This window comes from Ostrea edulis, chromosome 1 (genome assembly GCF_947568905.1).
Source record: "Ostrea edulis chromosome 1, xbOstEdul1.1, whole genome shotgun sequence".
Lineage (NCBI taxonomy): Eukaryota > Metazoa > Mollusca > Bivalvia > Ostreida > Ostreidae > Ostrea > Ostrea edulis.
In genome coordinates, this window is record NC_079164.1 from 19182035 (window position 1) to 19192346 (window position 10312).

A 10312-nucleotide genomic window follows, 5' to 3' on the forward strand; every position below is an offset into this window, starting at 1 on the left:
TATTCCTTAGAAGAGTTTTGAGATTGGTCTTTATTCGTTATCTTCACCTTTCATGAGATGTGTAAGTTAGTGTGTAATTCTCTAAATGAAAGGTGAAGATAACGAACAGTGATCAATCTCATAACTCCTATCAGCAATGCAAAATAGAGAGTTGGGCAAACACGGACACCTGGACACACCAGAGGTGGGATTAGGTGCCTAGGAGGAGTAAGCATCCCCTGTCTAATGGATCTAATCTAATGGATCCCAGCGTATATTCGTCGCTGGCGCTAATTCAAAGTATATCCATCGACAAAGCTACCAAAGACTTTCCAGTAGAGCCTGCGGTATCGCATTATGGGTAAATCTCAAATCAAAGGTTTTTAGAAAGGCTTTGATTTTTCACATTGCCTAATGAAATGGTTTCAAACATCAATCTTCATGTGTTTATTAAGTAATAATTCCTATAAAAATCTCAATGGCAGATTACCGTTAAATTCCATGATGGATTGATAAATCAGTGTTTTACTTGCTTGTGTTCATAATAGTTTTATGAATTATTAAGATATCTCCGTAATAAAGAAAGCTAGTATTCCATCTTCAAAATAATTCATCACTGATTTCAAAATCAATATTATGGGAAGCCGTATTGTTTATGCGGTTACAGTGTACTTAATTAGAATTACCCATGTGTGGCATTTTTATCACTTTGACTACTGCTTTGATGATGGGAAGATATGTTGCTGTGACCTTGATATCTACTAACAATCTACAGCGTGGTGAATCCCGCAATGATAACTTTCTGCTGTTTAAAATCGTGATCAAATCAAACGACGATTACATAAGGGGCAGTGGTTTAGAGTTTGGACCCACTCTGGTAATTATTTTCTTAATCTAAAATGTATTAGATGAACACATTATAAGGATCAGTGCTAAATCAATATTTCTATTTGCATGATCGTATGGTATCATATTACCAATATTCTGGGCTGAAAACTGCCAGGTATTAGATTGCAAGACGACAAGGAGTACGCAAAACCAGATATATCTGAGCATTCTTAAAATGTTACAGGCTGATTCACAGATCTACATACCTCTATATAGAACTTGAAGTCTACTCCATGATCCGATATTACTCAACTAATTAATTTGATTATCATACATAATTTGAAAATGATACAACGATAGATTTTTCCTGTTTGTGTTCATTGGCCATAGTATTGTTTATAGCATGACCGTTAAGAGGAGAAAATTCCTGTAGCTTGTGTTATCCCATAATAAAGGTGTGGGAGGCTTACTAAATAAATATACAACAATTGGGTAATTTTTCATATTCACAAAGAAGTTTAAACGAAACTTCAGTATGATTATTCTACTGAGTCGATAATGAAAACGGTTGCAATATTCTTCATTGCTATTAGCCTATTTGTCGTCCGTTGCAGAAATATAAACGGACTTTATGTCTAGAAATTCACAGAATGATTATAAAAAAGTTCACCCGACGAATACTTTAACAACATTGAATTTCCGGAGTTTACTACAGTGTGCAACATTTTGTCGACAGGTTTACAGGTGATGCTTGCTCCTCCTAGGCACCTGATCCCACTTCTTGTATACCAAGGGCTCCGTGTTTATCCAACTCTGTATTTTGTATTGTTTATAAGAGTGATGAGATTGATCACTGTTCGTTATCTGCATCTTTCACCAATGTAATTCTTAAATTGTTTCGCAATCATTGCTTGTTTGATGTTAATGGTATGATATCCTTGCATTTATCTCTTTTCATTGACAATGTCTTTTATAATGATATCATCAAAAATAAAACCATTTACAAGTTTGAAATGTATAACGTAATGAATAGATGAATTGAATATAACATTTAGAAATTCATTTCAAAATTAAGGATTATCTCCCTCATGTATAGCTCTTATCCTTAGACGAATTTGACTCCACTTTTTGGCACTCTGTTTTTTCCTAAAATAGCTATAGCAAGTTTATTGTTATTTCCGATTTCAAACATTTCGGTTGAACATCACTGAAGAGACATTATTTGTCGAAATGCGCATCTGGTGCATCAAAATTGGTACCGTATAAGTTTTACATTATGACCTTGGGTCGAGGCCTCTGCTGGTGGACTGTTAGTCCCCGAGGGTCTCTACAGCCCAGTAGCTAAGTACTTCGTTACTAGCTTGAAAATACGGATGTATATTTAATTGCTGTGATATCATTTAGAAAGTCATTTCAAAATTAAGGATTATCTCCCTGATGCATAGCTCTTATCCTTAGACGAATTTGACTCCACTTTTTAGCACTCTGTTTTCCCCTAAAATAGCTCTAGCAAGTTTATTGTTATTTCGGATTTCAAACATTTCGGTTGAGCATCATTGTCGAGATATTATTTGTCGAAATGCGCATATGGTGCATCAAAACTGGTACCGTATAAGTTTTACATTGAAAACATGTATCAACTGACTATTTTAAAAGAATTCTGTTCATCTTTGAACGAAGTATCTCACATCATCGAAGTTCACTCAGAAGCTGCAAATGATTGGCTGGTTAATTTCAGTAAGTCCGCACTAATCTATATATTGAATTTTTGACATCATAGACAGTTGCTTCTTCAACAAAAATGGAAATATTCATATCTAGTGATCAGTCATCCCAATAAATCACTTTCTTAATTCCACACACAAGTACTCTGATGTTGAAATAAAAAGTATGCTAGAGTTCCTCATCATTGACTATATCTTCGTGGTCTTTGGTGATCGGGTCTTCCAACAGTCTGTTGGAATCCCCATGGATACAAATTGTGCTCCTTTCGTAGCTGACCTGTTTCTATATTCATATGAAGCAGAATTTCTTCAAAAACTTCTACGTGAGAAGAAACAATATTTTGCTATGGCCTTCAATTCGACATTTAGATATATAGACGACGTTTTTTTATTAACAATAATAACTTTCATTCATATGTCGATTCGATATATCCCGGTGAGTTTGAAATAAAAGACGCCACAGAGTCGTCCAATTCTGCTTCATACTTAGATATTTTATTGAAAATAGACATTAACGGCAAACTGACCACTCAACTGTATGCCAAACGGGGTGATTTCAGCTTTTCCATCGTCATCTTCCCATATTTAAGTAGCAATATTCCATTATCACCTGCATATGGTGTTTATATCTCTCGACTGGTTCGATACGCAAGAGCTTGTTCTGCGTATAGTCAGATTTTAAATCGAGGCATGCTACTGCCAAACAAGTTTATGGTACAGGGGTTTCAACAGTCTCGATTGAAGTCAGCATTTCGCAAATTATATGGTCGTTATAACGATCTAGTTCGTCAATACAACCTATCATTGGGTCAAATGCTATCTGACGTGTATCATACCGATTGTTAGGCGGTTCTTGGCACACTGATTTTGACTACGGATAACTCCGTTTACCTGATCACAATATAGGGCTCATGGCGGGTGTGACCGTTCGACAGGGGATGCTTACTCCTCCTAGGCACCTGATCCTACCTCTGGTGTGTTCAAGGGTCCATGTTTGCCGAACTATCTATTTTGTATTACTTATGGGAGTTATGATATTGATCTCTGTTCGTTATCTTTACCTTTCATTTATGTATATTTTATTTTTTTTTTAAATTTGGGAGAAAAAAGTCTGTACATTCGCACCAAACGAAATAATGAAATTGTTCAATATTATGCATTTTTGAAGATACTAAATTTCAAAGATGATATTTATTGAAGGCGTTTAAAAAAAGCACACTAGTTTTATTTATATCAATGTGTATGAAGAGAATAATACGGACAATATATTTTGAACATTAATCCCTCTAATGGATTGTTGTAAACCAATATGCTATTGCAGCAAATCTGCTTCAACTTGATCCATTACTGCCACAGTAGCGGTTTAAGTTTAAACATTTTGATATCCCCAAGATTTGATCACGTTTTAAAAGCTATTATCAAAATAAATGAAATTGCTAATGAAGGAATGGTGTTTATGCTTGATTTGATTTGTATACATAAACGGATTTCTTCTTCCTTGGACCTTGAAAATACTATGACTGAGGCAAACACAGATTGAATTAAAAATATCTTGGCTTGTACCACTTATTTGACAAACAAGTGCATAGAAACTTTTCCTTTAAAATGTTAACCAGTGGCGGATGGCCCAATAGGGAGGGGACTCCAAGGTTTTGGGGCTTTTAATGTTACTTTTATGAGTTATTCTAGCGGTTTTTGTATACATGATAAAATCACTAAATTTTTTGTATATGCAATGTTAAATTTGATACTTTTGCTGTTCTGTTACTTTTTTATTTTAGGTCACAACCCCCTCGAAAACTACTACTGTTTACATTACTGCACAGTTTATACCAATGTTGTTACATTTATACGCACTATTCATTATAGAGAAGAACACATGTTCCAGAGTCTATTGAACAAAATTATTCATACTATCATTACGTACAAGCTAGTATAATTGATGCTGTTCGTATATTCCAGAATAGCTAAATACAGACATGTACTGTAATATATTGTGGGCCCTGGATTACTATGTGGATATGAAAGTTGAAGATAACGTGATCAATCCCATAACCCCTAATAAGCAATACAAAATAGAGTGTTGGGCAAACACGGACCCCCAGACACACCAGATGTGGGATCAGGTGCCTGGGAGGAGTAGTGTAAAACTTATACGGTACCAATTTTGATGCACCAGATGCGCATTTCGACATATAATGTCTTTTCAGTGATGCTCAACTGAAATGTTTGAAATCCGAAATAACAATGAAGTTTTAGAGCTATTATAAGGAAAAACAGTGTGCCAAAAAAGTGGAGTCAAATTCGTCTAAGGATACGAGCTATGCGTGAGGGAGATAATAATTTTTAAATGAATTTCTAAATTTTATAACAGCAATTAAATATACATCCGTATTTTCCAGCTAGTAACGAAGTACTTAGCTACTGGGCTGTAGAGACCCTCGGGGACTAAGTAAGCATCCCCTGTCGACCGGTCACACATGAAAACACTGCTGTTTTGTACATTAGAGGGAAAATACAGGCGAATGAAGTTAGCTATACCAGCCTTGCAAACAAATTAATACACCGTGGGACTTACCAGGTCGAGGTTTATTGCCTTACTTAGCAGAATAGTTCGTACAAGATTGGAATGTAAACATTGAATCTCGAATAATTGTTTTTCACATTTTTTAAATTGCAGCTGATTTATGAGAAATAAAATTCAAAATTTCTGAACTGGCCTTTCATAGTTCTCAGACAGATAAGAGTCGACGGGAGTAAATATTGCTGGTCTTGGCGGCTGGAGGCTAGAGCTTATTTGATCACCTCATTATGCATCACCCTATCGTGTGTATATCGTATTAACGGGTTGTCCAAACAGTACAATGCCATTGTGACAGCTTTGAAAATTATTCATCAATTTTTTTATTAATGACACACGGACAAACATTTTATTTAAAAAAGCTAGCATAGCTGTTGTGCGATGTACACCCTCCAGCCTCCTCCTATAGTACTGATATCATACCTTACACACAGTAGCAAATATTTCAATAAATATGAAAACTATAAGATTTTAAGAATCTAATATGAATTTGGATTATTCATTTTTATCTAAGTCATGTAAAAGTCTTTAAAACATTGATTCACGACTCCCGGCAAGTGTTAGAAGAAGGGGGAGGGTAATTAGACTGTTTTTAAAACACTTGCATTTAAATTATAAATCATTCGTAGTTTACTCAACCATATTAAGCATCTCATCGAAAGTACGCCGAAACATTTCGTTTCACATATCTTCCCTTGTATAATACTATCCTAATCATTTGATCTTTAGTTAAAGTTCAGTCTACTAACACGGTTTAAAAATTCAGAAATTCAATAGTCAAAATATTTAATGAAATTTTAATTCAAGAATTACAACATATAACGTTACTTTTTTTTTTACGATCTACAGTCCACATATACCACTACTTCTGCATAGATGGTATGCCGTATACATGTACAAAATAGATGTACATGTATCTAATGGCCTTTTATTACGTACAATCCATGAACTTTCGATCATTGGTATTTTCCTCAGTCTGGCAGTTCCTCGGTTAATTGAAAATGTTATACACGCCATATTTAATTGTGGGGTTTTGTTTTCACCACTGGTGTGTCCAGGGGTCCGTGTTTGCCCAACTATCTATTTTGTATTGCTTAAAGAGGTTATGAGATTGATCACTATTCGTTATCTTCACATTTCATCGACAAATCAACAGTCGCTGTACAAATGTTTAGTACTGGAAGTTTTCTATCTATATCCCGATGAGACTGCTGTTAAACTAGGGACATATTTTCCCGTCAAAGAGAGTCGGTGGTCCCTCTGCTTTACGTCTATGCTGAAATAAAATGAAATGATTTGAAAGCATGTAAATGATCCTGAATTATGAAAATCAACCACCTACATTACACGGGATGAAATTGTGATAATTTTAAAGTTCAACAGGGATTCTCTAGAAAGCTCTCACTATTGTTTACATTTCCGTTGTTGCTATGGTGGATGGAGTTTATGCTGCGGCTGTCCAAACTACAATCTATTACAAGACTTCAGTATGCAAATAATGGAGGATTTTCTTTTTAATAAATCATTTACCTCACTACATCCTTTTGTATATGCCTCCTATAATTGTAATTTGACCTTTTCATATCATCATTTTATCCCATTATCAACATTGCATCATCACTACGACGCAATTGATCTTTTCTTTTGGTTTTATGTTGACATTTTATGAAAAGTCTGGGCCGATTCTGATTGGTTGTATTAAATTTTCGAATCTTTGAACTTTTCTTTTGTATATTTCATTTTAACAGATCATTAAGACTCCCTAGTGTTTATTGTTTGTAAATGTAGATTTCATTAGAGTTGTCACCAGCTGAAGGAAAGATATTTACGAAATTGGAGAAATTAGTTAGTAACCAATTTTGCTCATTTATTACTTACAATTTTTTTCAAAGTTTGTTATTCAGTTATTTTCTATTGCAATGGCTTCTTGTAATGCAGTGCAATACTAGTGGATAGAGTTTATTGCTTTAGTCAAACAATTTTGGATTTATAGAAACATTATACGTGTTTCAGACCTATCGGTAGTAGTGGATTACTTTAGGATTTTTTCTCTTTGCACAACTTGAAAATGTGCATATGATTCTGGTCATCCAAAGGTTTTTTTTCTGATTTGCATATAGTGTAGAATCCTTTACGTGCATTTTCGAAAAGCATGATTAATGAAATATCCCGATGCATATATTTCATCCGTCTTTCTTTTGAAAGGTGTAGCCACAATTAAATTATATTTTCTCCCATAAGACGTTTAGAATATTGATTTCTATGTATGCTTCCGATACATCACTGAGCGTTGTATCCGAACACACCCGAGAGCTTTATTTCATCTGCATTATACATGTATATTGCATTTTCCAAACTGTATTTACCTTAATAGATCCAGATTCAAATAGCTTTCCCTATTTAAGTGTTAACTAGACCTTCTTTTCCCGAATTATTTTACCATTTTTCAGTGAAACGTCGAAAAATATATTATGGATTGATAAGAAAAAGTGTCTTAAAAACAAACAGATGTTAATTAAAAGAGTTTTATTTTCTCCATATAGATACCGGTGAGATACTGATTATGAAATTTAAGATTAAAACTGTATATTCATCCGAAGGAACACAATGCGACCCTGAATATCTATATATTTTCATAGCGTTTATATGATCATGCCTAGATTCTATATTGCTAAAGATTTAATCATACCCCCTTCAAATAGCTATAAAATCTCGATGAATCAGTGTGCTCTAATTTAGCCACTCCAACTTGTTTACTTAAACCCTACTTTTTCCGTATTTGATTTATTTTCTAAAATGTTATTTATCTTTAAGCAGATGAATAATTTTAATGATGTTTGTGTTTATCCGATTTATGAATTATTTAAATATCTATATCACTAAAGAAAGCATTAAATAGTTGCTCGATAAAAATCAATTGGTGAATATTGGCAGAGGCAGGTTTGACGTTTGTATATGTTTGGAGATTAAGGACGTGTATATACAGTTTAGGTTATTATACTAGTTTCTTGGTTGTTTCTTATTTACCTCCCGTTGACCTCTAGCTGTTGTACATTTATGTTTTGTTTTCACTATTAGGAGGGCATAGAAAAGAATTTCAGAAAGGAACATGGCTTTAATTTTTTTTATTTCAGGTCCACACTTATACAATATTTAGATTTGTAGACAATGAAGTATACAAATTTTGATTTTACGAGCTGTTCTATTATTATATATCTCTTTAGTCCATGTTTTTCTCAAGACAAGTTACATGTACAGAACGTAACACTCATATTACGTCACTTATTCCTTGGATACAATGCACGTGTTATATCATTTGTTAGATGCATAGCTCATATTGTGAACACGCATCACTCTAAAATGACAACATCAAACACAGACATGTAGGGGTTTTAAAGGATTTTAACGCGAACACATTTAAGGTATTTTAAGACATGATGGATTGGTATACTATTAGTTTCACCCAAAATAAGTCAGAATTTTTTCATAAATGGGAGCTAAAGTCCATAAAAAGAAGTCTCAGGTTTTTAAAGAAAGAAGTGGATAGTTTGAAACTAAAGACTAGTTCAAACTTATTGCAAAATAGAGATTCCCTATATTTGAAATGATATTAAATCTGTAGAATAATTTGAGGATACATTTCAAGTGTAGATGAATACTTAACGAGGGAAAAATGACATACAATATTTAGGTATTACAGCATGACGTATAGCATAGAAGGGGGGCAAATACGAAACTAAGACACATGGTTAATTGCTGAGAAGGTTCAGCCAAAGGTATCTGATTGAGATGGAAAAGGGATAATCCCAAATGAAATGTAGATTTTAAGAAGAGCAGGCATATATCTAGATCGTGTACAGTGTTAAAATCCCCTTACATGGTATTCTGATGGTGTGGGGTGGTGCGAATTTAGCCCAAATGAGAGAAAATCAAAACATGAAGGGTAACCTGCTCAGAGCATGTTTTGTGCAACAGCATGTATAAATAACATTTAATTTATTGTCATAATCTATTGATTACAACTATATAAAATACAAATAAAAGGGAAGCATGATTTTTCATTGACCAGTCATAACCTGACTTTTATCATAAGGGCTTGTCTTCCGGATTGTGGAGAATAAAAGATTAATGAATAAATATGAATCTTCTATAACATCATTTTTAAAGTCGTTTCGACAAATATGTCGACATTTGTTTGATAATTGATACAATGTTTAGATGCAAGGAGAAGATAACGAACAGTGATCAATCTCATAACTCCTATAAGCAATACAAAATAGATAGTTGGGCAAACACGGACCCCTGGACACACCAGAGGTGGGATCAGGTGCCTAGGAGGAGTAAGCATCCCCTGTTGACCGGTCACACCCGCTGTGAGCCCTATATCCTGATCAGGTAAACGGAGTTATCCGCAGTCAAAATCAGTGTGCCAAGAACGGCTTAACAATCGGTATGAAACACGTCAGACAGCATTTGACCCATTGCGAGGTTGTACTGACGAAGTAGATCGTTATAACGACCATAGAATTTGCGAAATGCTGACTTCAATCGAGACTGTTCAAATCCCTGTACCATCAACTTGTTTGTCAGTAGCTTACCTCGATTTAAAAACTGACTATACGCAGAACAAGCTCTTGCATATCGAATCAGTTGAGATATATAAACACCATATGCAGGTGATAATGGAATATTGCTACATAAATATGGGAAGTTGACGATGGAGAAGCTGAAATCATCGCCATCTTAGAAAAAATACCCCACGCAGTTCAATACCCGTTTCTGTACTCAAAACTTATAATTCATGTAAGTGCTATGGTGCCACTCACTACAGGGTTGATTTTCCAAAATGATGATGTACTCTTCCCACAAAATCCACAGTTTATTTATGATAAAACTTTATTTCTAGAAAATACACAATGCCAGTAAACAGGTATCGCTTTTCTACTGAGAGGTGTTTTTTCCAGATTTTATTGTGGTCACATGCGTCAGTAATCAATATTAAGTACAATTGTATTACACAATCTCCCCCCTTAAAAAGGTTTGAATAACAATGGAAACTTAAATCTAAAAAAAAATATCAAGACCCAAATGATTGTACAGCAACTGAAACTGAAATACTCTATAGTCATGATACTCTTGACAAGGCATCTACCACAACACTGCCTTTACGTTTAATATGCTTGATATCAATATCCAACTA